The sequence below is a fragment of the Staurois parvus genome, unplaced genomic scaffold, assembly GCF_062004578.1.
Source record: "Staurois parvus isolate SC_StPar_1 unplaced genomic scaffold, SC_StPar_1.0 ptg000198l, whole genome shotgun sequence".
Taxonomy (NCBI): Eukaryota; Metazoa; Chordata; class Amphibia; order Anura; family Ranidae; genus Staurois; species Staurois parvus.
This window is the reverse complement of record NW_028317994.1, coordinates 3,956,821-3,972,501: the sequence shown is the minus strand read 5'-3', so window position 1 is coordinate 3,972,501 and position 15,681 is coordinate 3,956,821. Positions and strand designations below refer to the sequence as shown.

Sequence of the window (15,681 nt, the reverse complement as noted above, 5' to 3'; positions counted from 1 at the left end):
AAAGAATAGCTATGTGCTTAACTGAAACATACTGACATAGGTTGTTCCATATCTATATACACGCACAGACACATGCACGCAAATACACACACACACTTTCATTATCAGTGCTCTGTATTTTAGCACATTGTTAAGTTTGGTATAAAAACATCAGTATGTTTCTGATGAATGTCATTGATTAATGGGTGCTCTTAATATATGATACTACTTTATACCAGGCCAGATGATTGCTGTCAAGCAGCCCCTTTATAATGGTGAAGATCCAGTAATCATGACCATAAATTCCTATTGTGAGGATTTACTTTGACACCTGTCTTTACAGGCTGTGATACTTAACAAGATTAATAATTACAGTCAAATGGAAAGCTTTGACTTGTACTCACCGATGCACATTGATAATTATTCTCTAGAATCAAAGGCTAGAACATTTTCTATGCTTTGCAGAAAAAAACAGCCACCATAAAATTCTTGTTCAGTAAGCCGCTATCAAGGTGGACATTATTTTTAAGTCTAAGCTTATATTTCTCCTGCAGTGATTAACTGTGAAGCAAAAAAATTGGTTGTAACATTGTAACAAAAATTGAGTTTCTTTGCTGACACTTATATAAATGGAAAACAATATAGTATCTTGCTAAACATACCTACATTTATTTTGTACACAGTACATCTAAGTGAGGGTTTCACATCTTTTTGCCTTTAGGGGTGATAACATTAATTTTGTTGGCTATCACGGAGTAATCACAAACATTGTAGACTGCATATTAAGCATTTTTGACTGCCAGGTCTGTAAAAAGAAGAAAACAGTATGTTCAGTAAAAAATGTTCTGTTCTGCCCTTTATTTCATGAAATGTATATAAACGTGTTGAAGTAACTAACCCCCATGCCCCTGGGTCAACGTATAGATTTAGTTTTACCAAGTTCAATTTTTCAATCGAATTTGAGTTTGATGATCTGAGTTACCCACTGGCTTGTATATATTTGCAGACTCCATCAGTGAGACATACCTGCTTAGTTTCTGGATCATTTCTTGCCCATCTCGAAGTTTTAAATACTCCAACCCACCTTCTTGGGGTTCTCTTCCTCCATAATATAAGACAAAGAAAAGCAACAAGGAGAGTGATACACTTTCCTAATAGCAACAGAAGTTATGCTAAACTGGGAACTAAAACAAAAATATAAGCTGTTGACTGGTGTAGCTTTGCAGCAGTTCTCCAGTTGAAATATTGAATTATGTTGTGTCACGTACCTGTATGTAGAGCCTAAGATGACGAGGGTGGTCTTTTGAACAGTTAGTGTCCAAGCATCCCTGAAAGTAAATTCAGGGTCACAGGGGTAACAGAAGGGCATAAGTGTCAGGGTTGAGACACTGAAGACTGCAACCTGGGGGTGCTGTATCAGGTAAACAAGTGTACAGCTGATAATACTCTATGGATACACCAAGTTCAGTTCTGAATAGAGTGAATTCATAAGCCATGTCCAGTAACAGATGAGCAAGAAGGCACTGAAGTCCAGAAGTCCAGGCATCTATTGTGCACTGGCTGGCATGCAAGTGTTTGCAAACCATCTACCATGTAGTTAGGCTTCTATGCCCATATATATGTGCCCTTATTCAGACTTTATAAAAACTCATTCTCATTCATTGTCACAGAGTCCCTGGGAATATACCGGTGCTCCCAGTCCTCACACAGCAGCACATAAATTAACTTTGGAATTGCAATTTAGTCTTAAATATCAAACAATTGATCAGAGACATTGTGTTTGCATATCTATTCTACTGATTTTTGTAGTTTTAGCTATCTCTATACTTCCTATCCCATCTCTATATATTCCATCTCTTATCGTTTTAAGATTTTCCTTCCCCTGTTGTGTCCACTTTTCTCTTCTCCAGCCCTCCATACCACACAGGCCACCCCATTCCCCTCTCTCTTAACTCTTTGCCTTTCTTATTTCCCCTTGCAACATTAGTTATTAGTCTTTGACTTTCATCATTTTCATAGTTTTTCAACTTCTTACTGTTCCTTCTTTATTTATTTTCCACAGGCAATCCTTTTAATTTGCTTTTTTTTAAGATCAAACGCCCTCCTTACGTTTCCCCATCCCCTTTTTGCCACCCTAGAACTATATACAGGTGAAACTAGAAAAATTTGAATATCGTGCAAAAATTCATTTATTTCAGTAATGTAACTTAAAAGGTGAAACTAATATATGAGATAAACTCATTACATGCAAAGCAACAAGCCGTGATTTGTCATATTTTGATGATTATGGCTTACAGCTCTTGAAAACCCCAAATCCACAATCTCAGAAAATTAGAATATTGTAAAAAGGTGCAATATTCTAGGCTCAAAGTGTCCCACTCTAATCAGCTAATTAAGCCATACCACCTGCAAAGGGTTCCTGAGCCTTTAAATAGTCTCTCCGTCTGGTTCAGTAGGAATCACAATCATTAGAAAGACTGCTGACCTGACCAGGGGCGGACTGACCATTTGGAAACTCAGGCACTGCCTGAGGGCCTGGGGTCAGTAGGGGGCCCCATGAGATGCCCCTGGTACCTTTTTCATAGGCTTTTTTGAGTTTGGGCAAGGACACAGGGGCCCCATGATCCCTTATTGCCCGGGGGCCCCATGAGTTGTCAGTCCGCCCCTGGACCTGACAGTTGTGCAGAAAACCATCATTGACACCATCCATAAGGAGGGAAAGCCTCAAAAGGTAATTGCAAAAGAAGTTGGATGTTCCCAAAGTGCTGTATCAAAGCACATTAATAGAAAGTTATGTAGAAGGGAAAAGCGTGGAAGAAAAAGGTGCACAAGCAGCAGGGATGACCGCAGCCTGGAGAGGATTGTCAGGAAAAGGCCATTCAAAAGTGTTGGGGACCTTCACAAGGAGTGGACTGAGGCTGGAGTCAGTGCATCAAGAGCCACCACACACAGACGGATCCTGGACATGGGCTTCAAATGTCATATTCCTCTTGTCAAGCCGCTCCTGAACAACAAACAACGTCAGAAGCGTCTTACCTGGGCTAAAGAAAAACAGACCTGGTCTGTTGCTCAGTGGTCCAAAGTCCTCTTTTCTGATGACAGCAACTTTTGCATCTCATTTGGAAACCAAGGACCCAGAGTATGGAGGAAGAATGGAGAGGCACACTGCAAGATGCTTGAAGTCCAGTGTGAAGTTTCCACAGTCTGTGTTGATTTGGGGAGCCATGTCATCTGCTGGTGTTGGTCCACTGTGCGTCATTAAGTCCAGGGCCAATGCAGGAGATTTTGGAGCACTTCATGCCTCCTTCCACAGACGAGCTTTACGGGGATGCTGACTTCATTTTCCAGCAGGACTTGGCACCTGCCCACACTGCCAAAGCACCAAAACGTGGTTCAATGACCGTGGGTTTACTGTGCTTGATTGGCCAGCAAACTCGCCTGACCTGGACCCCATAGAGAATCTATTGGGCATTGCCAATAGAAAGATGAGAGACATGAGACCGAACAATGCAAAAGAGCTGAAGGTCGCTATTGAAGCATCCTAGTCTGCCGTAACACCTCAGCAGTGCCACAGGCTGATAGCGTCCATGCCACGCCGCATTGAGGCAGTAATTTCTGCAAAAGGGGACCAAACCAAGTACTGAGTACATATGTATGTTTATACTGTTCAGAGGTCCGATATCGTTATATGTACAACTCTTGTTTTATTGATTGCATGTAATATTCAAATTTTCTGAGATTGTGGATTTGGGGTTTTCATGAGCTGTAAGCCATAATCATTACAATTATGACAAATCACGGCTTGAACTATCTTGCTTTGCATGTATTGAGTCTATCTCATATATTAGTTTCACCTTTTAAGTTGCATTACTGAAATAAATGAACTTTTGCACGATATTCTAATTTTTCGAGTTTCACCTGTATATACTTATATATACAGATATATATCAAAATATCTCAACACACAGCCATTAATGTCTACACCACTGGCAACAAAAGTGAGTACATCCCTAAGTGAAAATGTCCAAATTGGGCCCAATTAGCCATTTTCCCTTCCCGATGTCATGTGACTTGTTAGTGTTACAAGGTCTCAGGTGTGAATGGGGAGCAGGTGTGTTAAATGTGGTGTTATTGCTCTCACTCTCTCATACTGGTCAAAGGAAGTTCAATATGGCACCTCATGGCAAAGAACTCTCTCAGGATCTGAAAAAAAAGAATTGTTGCTCTACATAAAGATGGCCTAGGCTATAAGAAGATTGCCAAGACCCTGATACTGAGCTGAAGCACAGTGGCCAAGACCATACAGTGGGTTAACAGGACAGGTTCCACTCAGAACAGGCCATGGTCGACCAAAGAAGTTGAGTGCACGTGCTTGGGGTCATATCCAGAGGTTGTCTTTGCCAGCATTGCTGCAGAGGTTGAAGGGGTGGGGGGTCAGCCTGTCAGTAGTCAGACCATATGCCGCACACTGCATCAAATTGGTCTGAATGGCTGTCATCCCAAAAGGAGACCTCTTCTAAAGATGATGCACAAGAAAGCCCACAAACAGTTTGCTGAAGACAAGCAGACTAAGGACAAGGATTATTGGAACCATGTCCTGTGGTCTGATGAGACCAAGATAAACTTATTTGGTTCAGATGGTGTCAAGCATGTGTGGCGGCAACCAGGTGAGGAGTACAAAGACAAGTGTGTCTTGCCTACAGCAAGCATGGTGGTGGGAGTGTCATGGTCTGGGGCTGCATGAGTGCTGCCGGCGCTGGGGAGCTACAGTTCATTGAGGGAACCATGAATAACAACATGTACTATGACATACTGATGCAGATCATGATACCTTCCTTCGGAGACTGGGCCGCAGGGCAGTATTCCAACATGATAACGACCCCAAACACACCTCCAAGATGACCTAAACCCTATTGAGCATCTGTGGGGCATTCTCAAATGGAAGGTGGAGGAGCTCAAGGTCTCTAACATCCACCAGCTCGGTGATGTCATCATGGAAGCGTGGAAGAGGATTCCAGTGGCAACCTGTGAAGCTCTGGTGAACTCCATGTCCAAGAGGGTTAAGGCAGTGCTGGAAAATAATGGTGGTCACACAAAATATTGACACTTTGGGCCCAATTTGAACATTTTCACTTAGGGGTGTACTCATATTTATTGCCACCGGTTTAAACATTAATAGCTGTGTGTTGAGTTATTTTGAGGGGACAGCAAATTTACACTGTTATACAAGCTGTACATTCACTACTTTACATTGTAGCAAAGTGTCATTTCTTCAGTGTTGTCACATGAAAACATATAAAACATTTTTTACAAAAATGTGAGGGGTATACTCACTTCTGTGAATACTGTATATATACAAATATACAGTGCTCAGCATAAATAAGTACACCCCTTTTAAAAAGTAAGATTTTATTCAATATCTCAATGAACACAAGAACAATTTCCCAAATTTTTACAAAAAAGTTTTATAGAATTTGTTTAGTTCATTACATAAAAGTAAGGTTAATAATATAACTTAGATTACAAAACCTTCAGTTTTACTCAAATTAGTTGATGCAAAAATGAATACACCCCACCAGGGGCGGACTGACCATTTGGAAACTTGGGCACTGCCCGAGGGCCCGGGGTCAGTAGGGGGCCCCATGAGATGCCCCTGGTACCTTTTTCATAGGCTTTTTTGAGTTTGTTGCCCATGGGCCCCATGAGTTGTCAGTCCGCCCCTGCACCCCACAACAAAAACTACTACATCTAGTATTTTGTATGACCCCCATGATTTGTAAGGACAGCACCAAGTCTTCTAGGCATGGAATGAACAAGTTGGTGACATATTGCAACATCGATCTTTTTCCATTCTTCAAGAATGACCTCTTTGAGAGCCTGGCTGCTGGATGGAGAGTGATGCTCAGCTTGTCTCTTCAGAATTCCACATACTGTAGGTGTTCGATTCAGTTCAGATCATGAGAGATATACTTAGCCACTGAGTCACTTTCACCCTGTTCTTCTTCGGAAATGCAACAATGGCCTTAGATGTGTTTTGGATAATTGTCATGCTGGAAAAGTGCATGACGACCAAGGGCACATAGTGATGGTAGCATCTTCTCTTTCAATATAGTACAGTACATCTGTGAATTCATGATACCATCAATGAAATGCAGCTCCCCGATACCAGCAGAACATATGTAGCCCCACAGAATGACACTGCCACCACCATGTTTCACTGTAGGCATCATGCATTTTTCTTTTTACTTCTCACCTTTGCGAGGCCATACAGTTTTGAAGCCATAATTTCCAAAAACACTTGATGGTCTCATCCCTCCAGAATACCAGTAGTCCTCTTCTTTTCTAGCATGGGCCCTGGCAAAATCTTGGGGAGCTTTTTGGGCTTTAGGAGAGGCTTCCTTTGTGGATGACACCCATGCATGCCATTCCTCCAGTGTAAATGGTATTGCGTCACAGGAAACAATCACCCCAGTTTCACTTTTTACTTCTGTAGCTAACTGCAGTGAACTTGCATGGTGATTTTCTTCAACCCTTCTCATCAGAAGACGTTCCTGTCAAGGTGTAAACTTCCGTGGACATCTATGTGAGATGGTTGCAGTTCCATGTTTATTACATTTTTGTATCACTTTTGCTACAGTATTCTGGTTGATAAGTAAAGCTTTGCTGATCTTCTTGTAGCCTTCACCTTTCTTGTGTAAAGAAATGATTTTCTTTCTCAGTCCTTGTGACATTTCTCTTCCATGTGGTGCCATTGCCGACAGCATGAAATGGGGAGGGGTTTTCTTTTTTAAGTAACACCCTTTTATAATCAACTGTCTCCTGGACACTTGTTTAATGAATAATTAGTCCCAGTTGAATTCTTGTTCATTAGGATTTTGTTGTCTAAAGTTTAGTTTTCCTCCTAAGACTTTCATTGGGGTGTATTCATTTTTGCAACATCATCTTGAATGAATTTGTTAGGAAAAATCCTTTTTTGTGTGTGCAAATTAACAAATCTTGTTTCCAATCAATGGCCTGCATTTGTGGGAGTATTTTATAGTATAGTGTCCCATAGAAAATGTTGATTCTGAAAGGAAAGTAAAGGTTTTCTGACAAATTTGTTGGGGTGTACTCATTTATGCTGAGCACTGTGTATACTGTATATATATATATATATATATATATATATATATATATATATATATAAAATTTATATAAGATGCCAAAGAATTGAACTTTAGGAATACGCTACTATATTATAAAACATTCCTTGTTCTGGCTTTACTTTAAGTGTTTGTTTTCAAATTGTGTTTTCTTGTTATTTTAATTGCAATAATGTGTTTTCATTTTACTTACAGTAATATCATATTAATATACACTGTTTACCACTTTTTTTTACAGAGCTGTCATTGCCATTTCTTCATAATTGATATTAGTGCAGTTATGAATTTATTGTTTAGGAAATAAACAATAAAGTAATTTTAATAAATTATGTTTTATTTTCATACAATAAAACCTGCAAGCTCAATGGATTTATTACAGTTCATTAATGTCTATGACTGAAATGAAATATGTATAATTGTTTACTAGCTTCTGAAATCTCATATGGCAGTGCAAAACTGTTTGTACAATAAAAATAATGGTAATGACAAATGAAAGCACTAATGGTTATTTAAGGAAATTTTTGTTGACAGCTTGTATTACTGTATTTCTTTTACTACATTTTCATTAAAGTGTACACTAGAGTATGTTGTAGATGGAGTAAAATGGTGACATTGTACAGTCAAACAGAAAAGAACACACAATTTGAAAGGTGTGGAGACTCTAGAAAATTCACCTTTATAGAGAAACAACAGCAGGGTTGTGCTATACCCACGCACCAAACCAACTATAATCTAAAAATTCACTTTTATTCATAACTGTCTAAAACTCATAATGTAGAAAATGAAAGGAAGTCACATAAATCCAGGTGTAAAACATTAAAGGGCAGTGTGGAATTAGTGCAAAAATACAAAATGATGGAACAGATATACAACTGCCTTCATTATAGGGAAATAACAACCAGACAGCAAGTATTTCTTTGTATTTCTGTCTGAGTGAAGATGTGTAAAGGGTAGTCAGTATCTTGGCCACATACTACAACACAAAGGCATTAATTAATACTGAAGGTTACTGTGGTTACTAAAAGGCTCAGCTGCCCATTAACATCAAAAATACCACAGTACCCTGGGAAAAGAATGCACTCATAATAATCCACTATCTCCACTAGTCCACAACAATCTTCATTTTCCTCCTACAACTAAATCTATATTGTCCCAATAAATATAAGTGCCCATAATGAAAAATAAAGAAAAATAATCAAAAGCCACAAAAATCCCTTAACCCAGCATGTTTTGCCTAAAAGCAAGGCTTCATCAGGGGTGTACAGTGCATAAAGCATGTTTTAAAAAAGCACATGTCAATATCTGTTCCATAATTTTTTATTTTTGCACTAATTCCCTATTGCCCTATAAGGGTATACAGTACACCTGGCATTCTTATGACTTCCTTTCATTTTCTACATTATGAGTTTTAGACAGTTATGAATAAAAGGGGCGTTTTAGGTCATAGTGGGTTTGGTGCATTTGTATAGCACACCCCTACTGTTGTTTCTCTATTATTATTTCCCACGTAAATACCAATCTTACAGTATATGTATACATCAGCATGTTTTTTCATAATTTTTTTTTTCAACTCACTTTTGATACATTTTAGTGGTAATAAATATTTAAGACTTTTTCTACCGTTCCTAAACATGTATGTTTTCTCTGTGTTTTTGTAATTTTCTCCAGGAGATTCTGTTGGTTTCTACATTCTAAAACTTATTGGAAGGGTAAGTGGTTATTATTATTATTATTATTATTATTATTACATTATTATGGGCTGCCAGCATACCACAGTAAATGAAAAAAAAATGTATATGACCCTTTTTTTTCATAACACAAGGGAACACAACACAAGGTTTATTCGTTGCGGTGCACTGCAATGCGGCGTGCTCTACTGTACAAGGTGCTGGGGTGAATGGCACAGCAATGCACTGCACATAAAATGTGCTGCCACAACCCATAAGTGTGAATATGCACTTGATTAACTGTAGTGAACACATAACTATGATAACTTAAATTTTTATGCTTGTCTGTAGCTTAGGTTTATGAAGGACTAGTGATGAACTAAATGTATCTGGGTTCTGTTCAGGGGTTGTTCAGCAAAATTTTGTGGAATCTGAACCCCACTGAAATCAATAGGAGCTGAATCTTAGAAATCAGTAATGATTATTTTCTAGGCTGATAGGCAAAGGATTGTAAAATGAAGGGAATGAGAAACTGAGAGCATTGTGCTGGGGGATATGTTCTAAAGCAACAAAAAAGTTAACAATTTGTTTGCAGAGCAATTTTAATAATACATGCGAAAATTAAAAATGCAAAATACATTTAAATAACAATCTTGAGAGATGCCCTGCACCTTCCTATGAAGTAGAACATTTGTACAAAGTATACAATCTTCTATAACAAATGTAATATTTACAAAAATAAATACCATTTAAATTGCTGGTAAATGACAGCTCCTGGCCACTTACTTCTGTTATTCTGCAAACAAAAAATGGCCAGAGATTCCCCTCATTTATAGCAGAAACTTATCCTAGATGAACATCTGGTACATATGCTGTTGGTGGGTCCCACACACAAAACAACACTTAAAGGATACGGGGGTTAAATATAGCATGTAGAAAAAAAGGGGTCATCCAGCCAAACTTGAAATCTCCCAAGGCACTGGCAGCTTCCACAGACTCTGAAATACAACTCCATCAATTATGCATAAAAGAAAGCATGCAAAGCATTATTGCACATCAGCTTTAATTAAAACTTTCTAAAAAATAAAACATGATTTTCTTTCTTTTAACATGCATTTATTCATTCTTATGATTTTATGGGTTTATGTGTATGCTTTTTATTCATCGTTGTACATGTCTATGCACAGTAAAAGTGTTTCATGGGGGTGTTTATATATTGTATTATTTAACCTCTTCACGCCGGTTACACACAAATGTGCGGCCTTCCGACGTCTGGGCCTAGATGCCGAGCGGCAGCACATTTGTGTTCTATTAAAAAGGGACATATGTGCCGAGAGCACGTGCCCTGCGCGCTCCCAGCACGCATGTCCGGTACTCACGGAAAGGTCCTGATCTCCTCTTCCAATCGGGACCTTTCCCGATCATGTGACCGACGTGACGGCGCGTCACGGCGCATCACGGCAGTCACATGACCCTAAACCCCGCCCGCCTCCCGGCTTCTGGAACCCTTAACCTCCTTGGCGGTATTCCCGAGTGTAGCTCGGGGTAACATTTCAGTACCAAGAGCGGTAACCCCGAGCTACACTCGGGAATACCATGCGGCACTGCTCAGGCATGTGTTCTTCCCTTACCTTACCCTGCGCTCCCGCGATGTGTCCCCTGCAGCGTCCCCGGCCATCTCCTCCGGACGATGCCGGCATCCGGCTTCTGTGTCCTGTCCCTGTGACGTCGGACGTACGGGCGCCGCCGGCGGCGGGAAATTTAAAAATTTTAAAATGTCATTTTTTTTTTTTTTACATTTTACATAGTAAAACATTGCTGTCTCAACCAATTTCACATACATTTTGTCCCTAGTGCTTTGTCCTGTGCCCTGCCTGCATTTTGTCTGTTCTTTCTGCCTGGAAACTGAGAAACGTCCATGGCGTCCAAAAAGTGTCCCTTTAGGTCAAAAGCAGTTTAGATCAGCTAGAGAACAGCGATAGTAAATCAGAACCACTTGCAGAATTGAGTGATAATGATTCGTGGGGGAAATTCGTCATCAGACACTGAAAACGATTTTGCGACTTTGCTCAGTGATGTGCGAACTTGGCGCTATATTTCACATTTCAGTGTTTTCGGTTTGATTATATTATTGAATTAAATGTATTATTATTATATTATTGTTTTTTATGATTATTTATTAAATTATAATTTATGATTTTGTGTTTCAAATTTTATCATACCCGGGATGTTTAATAGACTCTTGTTCGGACAGATTTCAGTGAGTTATTCCTAAATATTACAGCCTACAATAAAAAAACTACATATTTCCATGCAAAATAATGGTACCGCTTTCAGCACCAAAAATCTGAAATAATCATACCGCCAGGGAGGTTAAAGGGCCAAGAGGCGCCGGCTTGAAGGGGTTAAAAGGGTATGACACTGTCATTTGTTTGCATACAAACATGGTGGGGTGGTCATATGGGGGGAATGATCATTCTAGGGGTCTTTGGAGACAATCTATTGACTGTATAACTGCTGGATCACTTCCATCTGAAAGCTGATAGTAATTTTGTAATCTTTACAATCAAATCCCCGCACTGCTGCTAATGTAAACCCTACATTGGTGGCAGCAAAAGGAATAAATAACAAAAATTGTCATTACTGCTACAAACCAATAAATCAATGAAGTAAATTGGGAAACCATCATTATTGTAACAATGATATCTGACTTTCATCATCTAGCCATTTGCAAACAAAAATACTGTTTTTACCACATTCACTAAGCTAAGGGAACATTCCCTTGAAAAGTATACAGCCTATGTGTCTTTAGTAAATCAACCCTCACAGTCTGCATTTTTAAGGAGGGCAACTGTATTAACAAAAATAAGAAAGTTATTTCTTTATTATGACACTTTTGCAGTAAATTTGTGAAAACTCCACTATATGTTTGTTATGTGTTCTCATTTACACAGCATAGCTGAATAAAATAAAAACATACACTATATTGCCAAAAGTATTGGGACGCGTGCCAGCATGAACTTTAATGGCATCCCATTCTCAGTCTGTAGGGTTCAATATTGAGTTGGCCCAACCTTTGCAGCTATAACAGCTTTAACTCTTCTAGGAAGGCTGTCCACAAGGTTTAGAAGACCGGGCTCCCAGTCTCTGCTCTAATTCATCCCAAAGGTGTTCTATCGGGTTGAGATCAGGACTCTGTGCAGGCCAGTCAAGTTTCTCCACCCCAAACTTGCTCATCCATGTCTTTATGGATCTTTCTTTGTACACTGGTGCGCAGACATGTTGGAACAGGAAGGGGTCATCCCCAAACTGTTCCCACAAAGTTGGAAGAATGAAATTTTCCAAAATGTCTTGGTATGCTGACAACTTAAGAGTTCCCTTCACTGGAACTAAGGGGCCAAGCCCAACCACTGAAAAACAACCCCACACCATAATCCCCCCTACACCAAACTTTATACTTGGCACAATGCAGTCAGGCCAGTACCGTTCTCCTGGCAACCACCAACTCAGACATGTCCATGGGATTTCCAGACAGAGAAGCGCCACTGCTCTGTTGTCCAGTGGCAGTGAGCTTTACACCACTGTATCTGACACTTTGCATTGCACTTGGTGATGTCAGGCTTGGATGCAGCTGCTTGGCTGTGCAAAACCCATTACATGAAGCTCTTTACACACTATTGTTATGCTAATCTGAAGGCCACATGAAGTTTGGAGGTCTTTAGCTTTTGACTCTGCAGACAGTTGGTGACTTCTGTGCACTGTGCGCTTCAGCATGCGCTGACCCCACTCTCTTATTTTACGTGGCCTACCACTTCATGGCTGAGTTGCTGCTGTTCCCAGTTGCTTCCACTTTGTTATAATACCACTAACAGTTGATTGTAGAATATTTAGTAGCAAGGAAATTTCACGGATGAACTTATTGCACAGGTGGCAACCTATCATGGTATCACACTTAAATTTACTGAGCTCCTGAGAGCTACCCAATCTTTCACAAATGTTTGTAGAAGCAGTCTGCATGCCTAGGTGCTTGAATTTATACACCTGTGGTAATGGAGATAGTTGAAACACCTGAATACAATGATTTGGAGGGGTGTCCTAAAACTTTTGGCCATATAGTGTATTTTTTACCTTTTAGATGTTTCTAAGGAGAAGGTGTCATGATTGACTGCAAGGATTTTGTTAGACACTCTAATAATTTAGAATGAACATGTCCTAAGTTCATCCTCATTAACATACAATCCAGAAGCCCAGCCTCTAAACTGTTAATCCTTTGTTAGGATAAAGAGGGGTTGATTTACTAAAACTGAAGAGTGCAAAATCTTAGGAAGTTCTGTATAGAAACTAGTCAGCTTTCAGGTTTTATTGTCAAAGTTTAATTGAACAATCTGAAATTAGAAGCTGATTGACTACCATGCACAGCTGTACCAGATTTTGCACTCTCCAGTTTTAGTAAATCAACCCAACAGTGTTCAAATCTAGTTACACCTGATAATGAAGATCTTCCTGCACAGTACAGAAAGGGTTAATTATGGTAAGCACAGATGCCCAGTACCTCATAAACAAAGAGAACTACCTAGGATTTACCCTTGCCGGGGGACCAAAATAAAACATCTAAAAAAAGTACCGTATTTTCCGGCGTATAAGACGACTTTTTAGCCCATGAAAATCTTCTGAAAAGTCGGGGGTCATCTTATACGCCGGTATACGGCGAGCCGGTGTCAGGGTGGCACTTTTTTGAGGGGCGGCACGGTGGCGAAAGGGACACTAAGTACAGGGGCGGGCAGGGGGCTGCTGTACCTTACCTGGCTCCCGTCCCGGTCCCATGACGATCCGGTCCAGGAAGCGCGGCTGCTCTTTCTTTCAGTTCGGCCGCTCAGCTCCTCCTCCTCACCGTTGATTGGGCGCCAGCACTGGAAAGGCACACAGGCAACCAATCACCAGCGAGGAGGCGGAGCCGAGTGGCCCCACGAAAATCGAGTGAGGGAGTGGCCAGTAAGTGTGCAGCAGCACCATGCTGTGACACTCCTGGCACTATTCCTCTCCCCCACTGACACTAACGATGGGGCACTATTCCTCCCCCACTGACACCAACGATGGGGCACTATTCCTCCTCCCCACTGACACCAATGATGGGTCACTATTCCCCCCCCACTGACACCAATGATGGGGCACTATTCCCCCCCACTGACACCAATGATGGGGCACTATTCCTCCCCCGCTGACACCAACGATGGGGCACTATTCTCCCCACTGATACCAATGATGGGGCACTTTTCCCGCCACTGACACCAACGATGGGGCTCTATTCCTCCCACTAACACCAATGATAGGGCGCAATTCCTGCCACTGATACCAATGATGGGGCACTATTCTCCCCACTGATACCAATGATGGGGCACTTTTCCTGCCACTGATACCAACGATGGGGCGCTATTCCTCCCACTGACACCAATGATGGGGCGCAATTCCTGCCACTGATACCAATGATGGGGCGCTATTCCTCCCACTGACACCAATGATGGGGCGCTATTCCTCCCACTGACACCAATGATGGAGCACTATTCCTCCCACTGACACTAATGATGGGACACTATTCCTCCCACTGACACCAATGATGGGGCACAATTCTTCCCACTGACACCAATGATGGGGCACTATTCCTCCCACTGACTAATGATGGGGCACTATTCCTCCCACTGACACTAATGATGGGACAATATTCCTCACACACTGACACTAATGATGGGGCACCATCATTGGTGTCAGTGGGAGGAATAGTGTCCCATCATTGGTATCAGTGGGAGGAATAGTGCCCCATCATTGGTGTCAGTGGATGAAATAGTGCCCCATCATTGGTGTCAGTGGGAGGAATAGTGTCCCATCATTGGTATCAGTGGGAGGAATAGTGCCCCATCATTGGTGTCAGTGGATGAAATAGTGCCTCATCATTGGTATCAGTGGGAGGAGTAGTGCCCCATCATTAGTGTCAGTGGGAGGAATAGCACCCCATCATTGGAATACCATACTGAAATAGCATACCATATTGAAATCAAATCTGATGTTTTTTCATTTTTATTTGGTGTGCGTTGGAAGAGGGGTAGTCTTATACGGCGAGTATAGCTCAAACCCTATATTTTAAAAGGAAAAGTAGGGGGTCGTCTTATACGCCCAGTCGTCTTATACGCCGGAAAATACGGTAAGTTGCAAGTATTTTTTAAAGTCGTGCTGTGTTCATCATGTTCTGTATTCCAACTCAGCATATACAGACAGCTGTATCAAATATGAAAAACTGTAGAACAAAATCCCTATAAAGAGATAATTTTTAAAAATTCTCAACAATATGTGATAAAAACAATTTACACGTATACATGGCTACGACACACATTATTAAATATTTACTGTTATCGCTCTTCCTATCCCTGTAAGCAGCTCGATACAGCTGTAAGTCCATTGTCATGGATGGAATGTTCAAAAAATGCTAATAGCTTGTCATTTTCCATCACAGTATATGTTGGACACATCCAGCTGAAATGAATTTAAAGACTTAAGTAAAGGATGAACCATGATCATATCTTTTATTGTATTAAAGTGTCTATCAGTTTAATATTTCAAGAGACATGCAACAGATTTAATCAAAAATAGTTTATTGTGGATGAGCTGCCGAGCCATCCGCCTTGAATATAAATGTCCTTCAGATAACAGAACACCTGCAGCCAGCCAACTGACAATGCAATAGTTCTCAATTTACTAGCTAAACAAGTGCTAGTTGAGATATAAGGAGGGTTACATGAAATAGTTTTTCTTTTCTCTGAGATACTGTCCTGTATATCCACTGTAGTGGCCAGAGGAAGAAGTGAGCATGATTTTAATGAAGGGTATACTATTAGATACAT

General features: G+C 40.6%; 1 protein-coding gene across 10 annotated transcripts in view; it reads left to right on the top strand.

Annotated features, from left to right (window-relative positions):
• Positions 1 to 15,681, top strand: part of LINGO2 (leucine rich repeat and Ig domain containing 2) — a 2,046,252-nt gene that overhangs the window by 748,663 nt on the left and 1,281,908 nt on the right. For 8 of the 10 annotated variants that reach the window (XM_089678066.1, XM_089678070.1, XM_089678068.1 and 5 more), the window contains exon 4: positions 8,790 to 8,830. The exons of the other annotated variants lie outside the window; for them this stretch is intronic. The gene's annotated coding sequence lies outside the window, so the exon portion shown is untranslated. The remainder of the gene's footprint in view (positions 1 to 8,789; positions 8,831 to 15,681) is intronic. 10 annotated transcript variants of the gene reach the window in all.